This window comes from Eleginops maclovinus, chromosome 7 (assembly GCF_036324505.1).
Source record: "Eleginops maclovinus isolate JMC-PN-2008 ecotype Puerto Natales chromosome 7, JC_Emac_rtc_rv5, whole genome shotgun sequence".
Classification (NCBI taxonomy): Eukaryota; Metazoa; Chordata; class Actinopteri; order Perciformes; family Eleginopidae; genus Eleginops; species Eleginops maclovinus.
In genome coordinates this window covers 11,502,739-11,514,190 of record NC_086355.1, presented here as the reverse complement: position 1 = coordinate 11,514,190, position 11,452 = coordinate 11,502,739, and the positions used below count along the sequence as shown (strand labels likewise).

Here is an 11,452-nt window from a genome sequence, read left to right as displayed (position 1 = left end):
AAGAAATCTGCCCTTAGGCCTTCAGAATCAACAGTGCGGGCGCCTGTAGCTTAAAGTGAACGCAAACAAAACTGTGGCGTTAACCAATCAGATTTCGAGGTGGCGACAACGGGCCAGCTAGCAGGCGTACGCTAACGTTAGCACGTGCACATCTTCTGATTGGATACGCACTATTGAGAGGCAGAGCTAGGCAGTAGGCAGAGCCATACAGTCTATGGGCAAAGCTAGCAAACAGAGCTAGAACTTGAGCGAGCTAATTTGTGTAGATTTCTACAAGCTATTTTTTTCAACCCACAATGGCTGAAGGAGGAGAAGAGATCAATTTGGTAGAAGATATAATTACAACGCCATTTTCAAAACGAACTTTTCAAGTAAAGCTACACATCTTGAAAAGGGAACGACCAACTCCAACGCTAGCGAGCCTAGCACAGCAGGGAAACTACGAGCGGTACCCCTGGCTCACAGCCTCCGAGAGGCACTGCAAATTGTACTGCCGGGAATGCCTGGTATTTGCAACTGATCGATTTGGTGTTTGGAGCCACACTAAATTTGCAAACTTGAGTTGTCTAACCAAGGCAGCAACGAGACACCAAAGCACAGCTGGGCACTTGGAAGCACTGGTGCTTTTGAAAACCTTTGGGGACACCCGAGTGGATCTACAGCTCAACGAACAAGTGCGCAGGGAAACGGAGCTCGAAACGAAAGGGTGAACAAAAATAGGGAAATATTGAAAGACTGATTGATTGATTGTGTCCTGTTTTTGGGTAAACAGGAACTTTCATTTATGGGACACGATGAAAGCGCCGAGTCCAGAAACAGAGGAAACTACGTGGAGCTTCTTTCTTTTCTTGCTGAGAACAACACAGATTTGCATTACCACCTGTACACAAACAACATGTTTACTGGGACGTCAGGCAAAATACAAAACGACCTGATTAATGCTATTGCTGAAGTGATGGGAGAAGAGATCAAAATGAAGATTAAAAAAGTACCCTTTGTCGCTGTTATGGTGGACGAGACGTCAGATGTGGGTAATGTAGCACAGCTGGCACTTGTTCTGCGTTATGTGACAGACACAGGTGTCAAGGAGCGGTTTGTCAGATAATCTGATTAATTAAGTTAACTGTAAATGCTGATGTATTCATTATAAATGCTTCAGAAATATTAATATAACTCTGTTGTACTTGACTATGTTAAGGTGATGCAACGCCCGGTTATACTTCGTTTCTGTCTAAATGTATAGTTTCTAGAGCCATGGCGTCATAATGATGGTATTAAGAGGTGGAATAATTCAGGTAGGACTGTGTAGGATATCACTGAAGGCCTAGGTGTGAAATGCACGGCCCGCCACTGGGTTTAAGAAATGTGGTTTTCACACCTTGAATGCAGCAGCACAATATTTGTTGTTTTTTAAATCCCAGTGAGCAACATCAGAGTCCTTTTCTAGACATGGTTATTATGGTTACTATAAGGAGCATGACCATGTATCTCAACCACTCAACCGAATATGAAGAAGTGGTTTTCCTCCAGTTATGTTTTAGTTAATTACACAATGAGTAATGTAAAAATGAGAAATGTTAGTTAATATTCAACCTGAAGCAAGTTTAAATTCTCAACATTGTACACATTAATTGTATGATTCCGATATGACTTTATTTAATGTAGCACAAAAGTATGGAGCTATTTTGAGCAGACTAACTAACTAGCAACTAACCACTTCCTTTTCTCTGCACCTCCTACACGAATACATCTCTGAGATAATCTTGAAGTTTCAGTCTGCCTATACCTGATGGACATCATGTTCACCCGAGACCAAGCAGCTCTGCTCTCCATTCATCTATATGCTATGGGCCAAGTCTTTGCAGGTACAGTGGACATTTGTGTTGTTATGCAAAGTTTTCTGTAGATTTACTAATGATTGAATTTTTCCTTCAATATTAGGGATTGCCCATCGGAGCACAGGAGTATACAGGAGTCCAGGGGAGGCTCCGTCATCCTCACTTGCAACATATCAGCGACAAATGTAACGCAAATCAACTGGACCAAAGGCAGTTTTCTTTTTGCATATTCATTCAAACACAATCAGACTTTTTCAAATTTCACCTCTCACACACTGATAGACACAACCCTACCTACAACGCTGAATATTTCTAATGTTCAGCATGAAGATGCAGGACTCTATAGATGTAATCTAGCTTACCCAGCAGGTGCAGGATATATTGAGTGGAATTTAATGTTGTCCTGTGAACCTGAAGGTATGTTGAGCACAAAGCAGGGCTAATCATTTATACACCGTAGACATGCCGTATGTTACTGAAATTAATTCACATCTGATTTTATGCAGGAAAAGATTCATCGTGGTCTTTTCTATACACACTCTCCGCTGTAATTGGATTGATTCTATGTGTTTTCACTTCAGCTGTCTGCCTCTACAGGTGAGTATTACCTTTCTGCTTTCAGGTGTACGAAGTATGTTGTATGATTTTATAATTAATTAAATTTTAAGTGAGGTTGAATTTAGTATGGATCTCAATCACAGATATTGTGTCCTTTTACATTTGCACTAGAGTGTAAATTCTCCTAAAATACAGATACAGTTCATCATAATTTCTTACACCCGTAGTTTGTTTTCAGTTCAGTCTTGATTTTAACTTGTTATACTCGCAATCTAAGCCCCATCTCAAATAAAGCCAAAGTAAATGGAATCTCATTTGTGGCGCTCATGGCATCAGGTCTTTCTTGACATTTCATAACAATTAAATCTCACCACATGGTGCAGCCAGGGGGGAAATTATGTTATACCACTTGAAGGGCCCGTGGGTTGATCCCCAGTCCCTGCAGTCAACATCTCGATGTCAATGGGCAAAATACAGAACCCTTACATGCTTCCATAGGCATCGACCAACGGTGTGTAACCTCTGTAAAGGTGCTTTGTAAGTCAATTAGAATAAAAACGTCAGCTAAATAAAATGTAATGTAATGAATTCACTTTGGACTGCAGAGAACACACACGGCGCCATTGTTCTTCATTTCAATTTACTAAATTATTTCAACACAGCTTCCTTAATATAAGTAAAAAGATATATTTAACTTCTGAATTAGCAATATGAATCAACTACCTATCATCCGGTGACTGCTTCATAATCCTATCAACAATATAAGTTTTATTAAATTAGTTTAAAATAGGAAATAAAATCACAACAATATTTCGTTTAGATTGCAACAGAAATCCGTGTTGTTTAAACCCATCAGGATGACACATGGACAAAATCCAACCGTTTTACAAAAAAAAGCGGCCGAAAATCATCAGGTAATCACTGTTTACCAGAGACACACCAAACTGTTACTGCATGGATCACATTAAGTCCTTTTTACCACCTTACCACCAGAATAACTATAAATATTTGACAGTTGCTGCAATCAGCTACAAACTGCAGTACCACTTAACTATAAGTTTTCCCAACAGAATAATTATTGTCATGAGTAGGCATATATTTGTACGTGTGAGCCTATAATTGTAATCACTACAGTAAAAAACATAATTTAAAAAAGTTGTTTACAAAGTATACACGACTCGGCACATCAAAACTTCTGTATGTTCGTGTTGCATACGTGAAGAGTAACAAGAACGTCTCCATTCAAAAAGTCATTTGCCTTTGCTTAATTCTTCATTGATGATCTGCTGGTATTTTTGTGCAATTCTATTTAGATGCACGGAATGTTGTAAAACACAGTGCCCCGTTTAACAGTAGCCTCTTTGGGTGTTGCAATTTAATACTGTCAAAGTCAAGCTTTTTTACCCACCCAGAAAATCTTCCACATACAAAATATACAAAGGTGTTAACATTTGCAAACATCAACGATAACAATAAAGAAAGAACAAGTACCCCCCTCCGCACTCAAAACCCCTTGAAAAAAAACTAAAGCAAGGATCAGTGTCCATCCCTTATCTGTCACTACTTTAAAGTTTTATTGACACAGGGATACATTTAAATAAAAATCTATTTCATTTACAATGAGGGACCCTGGACCTCCTGCCAGAACGCAGTAGGGTTAGACGATATCAAGGGGGATACTGCGTATTATAATATGTAGTTCACAGGGGCTGATTCTCAAGACCAATTACTGTTACTTTTGATAATTTAGGTACATTGATAATGCTGTTGTACTTTTCCTCAAACTTTTTCTCTGCAGAAAACTCAAAGCCAGGAAGGCAAACCAGAATTCAGCACAGGGGCAGATGGATATGCAGTCGGACAGAGAGGTCAGAAAGACTTTAAATCTCACATTTATTTTAGTTTAATTTCTTCCCCGGAGAAACCGTTCAAATTTAATTTCGACTTTCTATCTCATTAGTTTGGCCTACCTCAAACGCAGGAAGTCACAAGCAGTAGGCACAGGAGTCAATACATGGAGCGGCTCAATGCCATCTATGATTGCTAATGAGCTGAAGCCATTTAAATGAAGGGACACGGACAAACCAGGAGCCTCAATGGAAACCATCAGACGGAGGGACGACTGGTCACTGATGCCTTTGTATCTAACATTTATACATAAAACCAGTGCTGTCACTTTAAGGACTTTTGTTTTCAGCTTTTATTTTATATTTATGGTACTCTTTGTATTTTAATATGTTCTTGTAAATATGGTTTATTATTGATGTCTTTGTTGAATGTATTTCTCATCCGTCCTGAACGCCGAGCCAATCAAAGAAAGCTGCTAATAGTGTTGGCAAATAAAGTTTACCCAACAGTTTTGTGTGCCTCCTAGTGTTTTGTAGAGGAATTACTGTGTTCATGTTAGTTTCAGTCACTGCCATTTAGTACAGTTTTATTTTTATTAACTATGTATTTAAGTTTAAGACATCTGTGAGGGTGTTTGTCGGCTGTTTTACTGATTGGACGCTTAGAATATGTTTAGCATGATAACTCTAGGGCAGGGGTGTCCAAACTACGGCCCGTTGTCCATTTTAAATCGCCCCTCAGTAAATTGAAAAAGTATAATGGAATATGTTCCAATCTTAAAACGTGTGCTTGTATTATATAGTACTTCTGAAACATATATGTAAACAGATATTACACAGTATTCATGTGTTAATAAGCACACTTTTCAAATAAATTCAGTCAATTCAAGTTGAAAATATTTTCTTACAAATCTTAGTTTATAAAAAAAAGTCTAAGTTTTTTCCATACCAAGCTTCAAATATAGCCTTCATATTTCACTTTATAATAAACAATATGAGGCTTCTATTTAAAGGAAGGAGCTGCACTCAAAATAAATGAAACCCGAAAGCTGTTAGGCTGTTTGTTTTCCTAACACATATTAAAGTATCATGCATAGTCAACCTACATTTGATTGATTTTACTAGTTTATAACTTAACTTATGAGGCAGTATAACTCACCTCTAGTGAAGGGCCCATCCCTTTGTATGTTTTTCTGTATGTGGCCCTCAATGAAAAAAGTTTGCACATCCCTGGTCTAGGGTAGGGTTTGGATTATGTGCAGGTAGAAAATCTCTGCAGAACGGTCATTTTGACAATTTAAAGCAACAGAAGAGGTTATTCTAAAACAAATTGGGGTGGGGGGAAAGTATATGTAATCCACTGAGCAACACACTTTCGGTTTCAAAAACTATTTAACATGTCCTAATGACATCCTTATAAAGGGGTTTATTATTGACCTTACATTTCTTTAAAATGTAATTTCTGATCTATTAATCAAATTAATTATTAATGTAATTACAAATTTGAGTCATCTGACTTAACTTAAACTTGGCTTTGAGCTATCAAATATATCAAACAACCACTTCCTTTTTGGGGCATTTGGTGCGCCTCCTTCACAAATACATGTAAAGCCTGTGTTGAAGTTTCAGTACGTCCTTATTTTATGGACATGATGTTGAAACTCAACCAAACAGCTCTGTGCCAAGTCTTCGCAGGTACAGTTGAAATTCGTGTTTGTGATGCATGGTTTTCTGAAGATTTTTCTCACACATTTAAAAAAAAAAAGTGTATTAATTGTGTAAATCCTTCAATATTAGGGACTGTTACAGAGGAGCACAGGAGTATACAGGAGTCCAGGGGAGGCTCCGTCATCCTCACTTGCAACATATCAGCGACAAATGTAACGCAAATCAACTGGACCAAAGGCAGTTTTCTTTTTGCATATTCATTCAAACACAATCAGACTTTTTCAAATTTCACCTCTCACACACTGATAGACACAACCCTACCTTCAACGCTGAATATTTCTAATGTTCAGCATGAAGATGCAGGACTCTATAGATGTAATCTAACTTACCCAACAGGTGCAGGATATATTGAGTGGAATTTAACGTTGTCCGGTGAACCTGAAGGTATGTTGAGCACAAAGCAGGGCTAATCATTTATACACCGTAGACATGCCGTATGTTACTGAAATTAATTCACATCTGATTTTATGCAGGAAAAGATTCATCGTGGTCTTTTCTATACACACTCTCCGCTGTAATTGGATTTGTTCTATGTGTCTTCACTTCAGTTCTCTACCTCTTCAGGTGAGTATTAGTTTTTTTGTTTAGTCCTGTGTGAGTCGCCTATTGATTTTTAACAGTTTAAACAAATGAATAAGCCTTTTCTTCATCGGCCCTGACAATGACTTCCTCCACCTTTTGTCGTTTCGGATATACATTGTTTTAGGTTTCCATATTTTTAGATTGACTAAAATGTTATTAATACTTTTTCCAATAAAGCTCCGTTGCAAATTTTGACCTGTTGATGATGTCGATCGATCTCTGCATCAACTCTTTTCTTGGCAAACATTTCGACTTCTCACAGCAGGAAAATTAAAGGTGTAACTAATGGATATTATGGCTCCATCCTTAAGTCACGCAGCCTTGATAGAGACTTAAGACGCACAGCGAAGCTCATGAGCTGGCTCACTTAAATAAAAAGCAGCCATCATGTTTTTTCCAAATGTTCTTCTCTTGCTTTGACAACTAGATATGTCTGCAATGCAAATATTCAATGGCTTCATGGCAACAAAAAAAAAACTAAAACATTTTTATAAACATCAAAAGTTTGTTGTTTGATCACGATCCTATCAAAATGTAATTCATGTTGTAGCTCAGTGGATCTATATTTTAGTAAAAACCTTTTATCTGCTTGAGTTGCAGTTATATTACCCACTATGGGCGTCCACACTTTGAGATCCTGCAGTTGCAGGTACAACAGGTTTTGCACAAACCCTAAACTTGAATAATGACCGTTTAAACAATCCTGGACAGTTCATTATCTAATCTGACCAATAAATACCCAGAAAATTCCTGCACCCTGAACTGTAAAATAGAAATGTTTTGCCATAAAAAAAACTTATTTTAACCAAGAGATCCTTTTACATCATGGTTGCTGTCAGTGCAGCTGGATTGACCTTTGAAGCAAATACTTTATTGAAAATACCAGTCAGAAAGGCTACTCCTCGTGTTATAAAGTGTCAAACTGAAAAGTGCTCTTTATCTCTGCAGGAAAAGCTGGACTAACAACTCAAAGCAGGAGAGCAAATTCCTGAGTCATGTCCAGTTTTGTGTTCAGTTGGGAAGAGAGGTCAGCACAACGCTGTTCAAACAACAATGTTATTAAAACAATGTTTTAGCCATTTATTCTATCGCCTATTGGCATGTTTTCCCCCGGAACTATCTGAGGTTATGTCTACTGTGTCCTGCAGGTGGCTCTTCCTCAACTCCACAGCTGTGCAGTCTACAAGGCGAATCACAAGCATAGGGAGTCTGTGCAGTGAAAAGTGGGATTCAGTTTGTTCTGAGAAGCTTCAGACTCAGTTTAAAGCTGAATAAGAACAAAGACAACGTGAAAACGAGACGACAAATCTGATCCTTACCACAGATAAAGATGCAGGAGCTGGATTCGTTTTGTGTCGTCTATTAGCAATGATCTATTTCTATCATGCGTTTAGAGCTTTATTATTGGCTGAGCACTTTCTGCGCTGCGTATTTGGCTGTGCAAAGTGAGCTTTGTGTATACATAGTCTATGTTTGTAACATGTCTTGCATAGGAACATATTGGAACATTAGTATGATAATAACACGAGCAAGTGTTGCGATTAGCTACTAAGCATTTAGACGTGCTCTCCTGTGTCAATCTCTCGTGGTAAGCGTTGATAGAATCCCCGGGGAATGCGTAATGTACGCCTGAGCTTTGTTTTATTTTGTTAAATGATAACATTACCTTTCCGGAAGCCATGTGATTTCAAGCTCCGGATGTACGGTGGTTGTTTTCAGAGCAAAACGGCGCTTAAAAAGTGTAAGCCATAGTAATTATGTTCGTTTTTCTACTGCTGGTTTTTACTAGGGGAATACGTTTTCACGGCGTCATGGTACTTAAAGAGACGATAAATGTTGTGAACATCAGTTTGATTCTTAACGTGATTTTAACCACAGTAGATACAGGCAGGGCAGCATGCCTTACCATGGATGTGATGCCAAGTACATTCTTTCAATAAATATTGAATATTTGAAATGAAATGCCCACATTTGGGGTTTGCTGTATTTTCTGCCTCTTTCAAGGTTTCAAGGTTTTATTGGTCATATGCACAGCAGATACAGCGTATATGTTGGCAATGAAAATCTTATGTCGCATGCTCCTCCAACAACTCCACATACATGGTGCAAATAAGATAAATAAAATAGTGCAAAAAGAGAGAAGAATATTTACAACAACAACAATAAAGATTTGAGAATGTGAAATATATACATATGTGGAATACATTGAAAGTATTTAAACACTTTACACCGTTGAATGAGGAGGTATGGACAGATGCATATATTATGTATAGCAGATGTATATGGCAGATATGTATAATATATAGATATGTGTACTATAAACAGATATGTATGGCGGATGTGTATATATATATATATATGTATGTGTGTACTATAAAAAGATGTGAGTAGACATTCACACAGCTCAGGAGTTCAGCAGTCTTATAGCCTGTGGTATAAAACTGTCTCTGAGTCTGGTAGTCTTGGTCCGGATGCTGCGGTACCGTCTGCCAGACGGCAGCAGACAGAACAGATTGTTGCTGGGGTGATTGGGGTCCTTTAATATCCTACCGGCCTTCTTCCTACACCGCTGGGTGTAGAGGTCCTCCATGGATGGCAGCTCCGTCCTGGTGATGTGCTGAGCAGTTTTCACCACCCTCTGTAGAGTCTTACGGTTGAGGGCAGTGCAACTGCCATACCAGGCGGTGATGCAGCCAGTCAGGATACTCTCGATGGTGCACCTGTAGAAGTTGCAGAGTATCCTGGAGTCCATGTTGAACTTCCGCAGCCTGCGGAGGAAGAAGAGCCGCTGTCGAGCCGTCTTGGATATGACCCTGGTGTGATGTGTCCATGTCAGGTCCTCACTGATGTTTACCCCGAGGAACCTGAAGCTGCTGACTCTCTCCACAGGAGTCCCGTCGATGGTGATGGGTGTGTGTGCCTCTCTCTGCCTCTTCCTGTAGTCCACAATCAGCTCCTTTGTTTTGCAGACGTTGAGATGGAGGTTGTTGTCCTGGCACAAAGATGTCAGATGTCTGCCTCTTACGGTCTGGACCACTCCAGAGCATGGAGGCAGACCCAAAACAAATACATATTGTTAGGGAATGTTTTGTGTAAGCTTGTAACCTTTCGCTCAGGCCTGCATGTGACCTCTTCACACATGTGACCATTTGTCTCCTCACAGCTGCTTGTTTACTGCTTTCAAGTTAGCCCGTTGTGTCCTTCCTGTCTGTCTTCTTCTGTTATCTAACGGCCTTGGAGGTTGCTGTTATCTTCATTTAGGAGGGGCAGCCTGGGCTTCTGAAGCCTTGTTCCCACAGTGGGTACAAGCTCATGCTGACCTAAGATTGGCTTTATTGTTTAGGGACAGCTAGCGCCAGTTTATCTGGCCCCAGATGCTCCGGTAAACACCTTATTTGTGACCTAGATGACAGTTCAAGTTAGACGTACTGTCCGAGCTTGTTTAGTCTGGTGCTTGAAGAATTGTTGATTAACCATTCGGAACTATTTTAAAGCTCTTCCTATTTTGGAGATCTTCAGAATTGGTTTGGCAACCGCTGTGGCAACTCATGTCTACAGTATATGTCTTGTCAATTTTCCAGCCGCAACTCCGAATAAATCCAACAGTGTTTTGCCATCAAGTTCCTGCTCTCCCGTGTCTTTCTGTGTTTTGTCTCCATTGCTTCACAAGTTTCTACCACACATAATTATGTAATTTTCTCTATTATGAGTTCTGTATCTCTGATTTAAGACGTATGTTATAATCACATGAACATATTTTATATTTTGTGACTTACCAGATTCTATGACTATACAAAACAAACATTTTCATCACTCTCTATCATATGCTTTATTTGAAAAACAAACATATGGTGCCACCATGGTATTCAGACATGATCATAGATTTTGACAGCTGTGATATTGAGGGGAAGTCAAAGTCTCTTTTACTCAAATTCAGATGTTATTTAATGATGCTTGAGCAAAAACAATAGTCATTCATTTCGAATAAAGCATACAGCAGTCGTGCCAATCATCCACTCCGAAGACATTAGTAATACAGGTCAAATCTGTGTTTCTGTTTCACATGGAAATGAAATGCTAAAGCGCATGATTGTTATACAGCTCCGAAAAATTCAGAAATCACTCCAAATGTATCTTAAATCTTTATCTCTACATGTACGGAAGCCAGTCCAGTGTCTGTTGAATTCAAACAGAGAAAATCTGATGTCAAGTTAAGGATTGCAGCTTCTTCCTGCGTTACACTTGGAGAGACATAGTTGATGAGACGGTGAACTGTTTAGCCCGTAGGCATGGTTTATTGCACCCTTCGTTCAGCCGAGCTAACTTGGAACACACACAGATCAGGACACGTGCATGGAGTAAACACACTCTCATTTTCATTTAACGCAAGCCTACGTCCTTAACACATGAACACTTTAGTACCCCACAGTGGTACAACAATAACACTGCATCCCCCTGTCAATTTAAGCACAGAATAGACACAATCTATACATCTCAACTGAGGACATACACATTCAGCTTAACACCCCCACTTGTACTCAGGTTGCTGTACTCCAAACATTTTAAACAACAAAAAGAAAATGTGGCCCTCCTCACACATTTTAAACTCCAAAAACGAGTCCTGCAAAGTTCAGTTTCATCTTAGTTACAGGTTTTGTCATTATATCTGCGACCATCTCTTCAGTAGGGCAGTACACCAGAGTTACTCTTCCATCATTCACAGTTGATCTTATGAAGTGGTACTTTGGTTTCCTCCTGTGTCTAGCTGGGTAACTCCCAATCTCAGATTCAGCATCTGTCACACTAGGTTGTTTGGTTACTGTCGTCTGACATAGTTACTGAACTATCACTTTGTACACTCGTCTCCTGAGCATTCTCTATACTTTCATTTATCTCCTG

General features: G+C 39.2%; 2 long non-coding RNA genes across 2 annotated transcripts; both read left to right on the top strand.

The window, feature by feature from the left end:
* Positions 1 to 8,617, top strand: LOC134867675 (uncharacterized). Its single transcript, XR_010166167.1, has 5 exons — positions 1 to 1,865; positions 6,041 to 6,355; positions 6,445 to 6,535; positions 7,502 to 7,580; positions 7,702 to 8,617. It is a non-coding gene; the product is annotated as an uncharacterized LOC134867675 (long non-coding RNA).
* On the top strand, positions 1,902 to 4,755 carry LOC134867674 (uncharacterized). Its single transcript, XR_010166166.1, has 4 exons — positions 1,902 to 2,255; positions 2,345 to 2,435; positions 4,195 to 4,264; positions 4,357 to 4,755. It is a non-coding gene; the product is annotated as an uncharacterized LOC134867674 (long non-coding RNA).
* Positions 8,618 to 11,452: the final 2,835 nt, after the last annotated feature.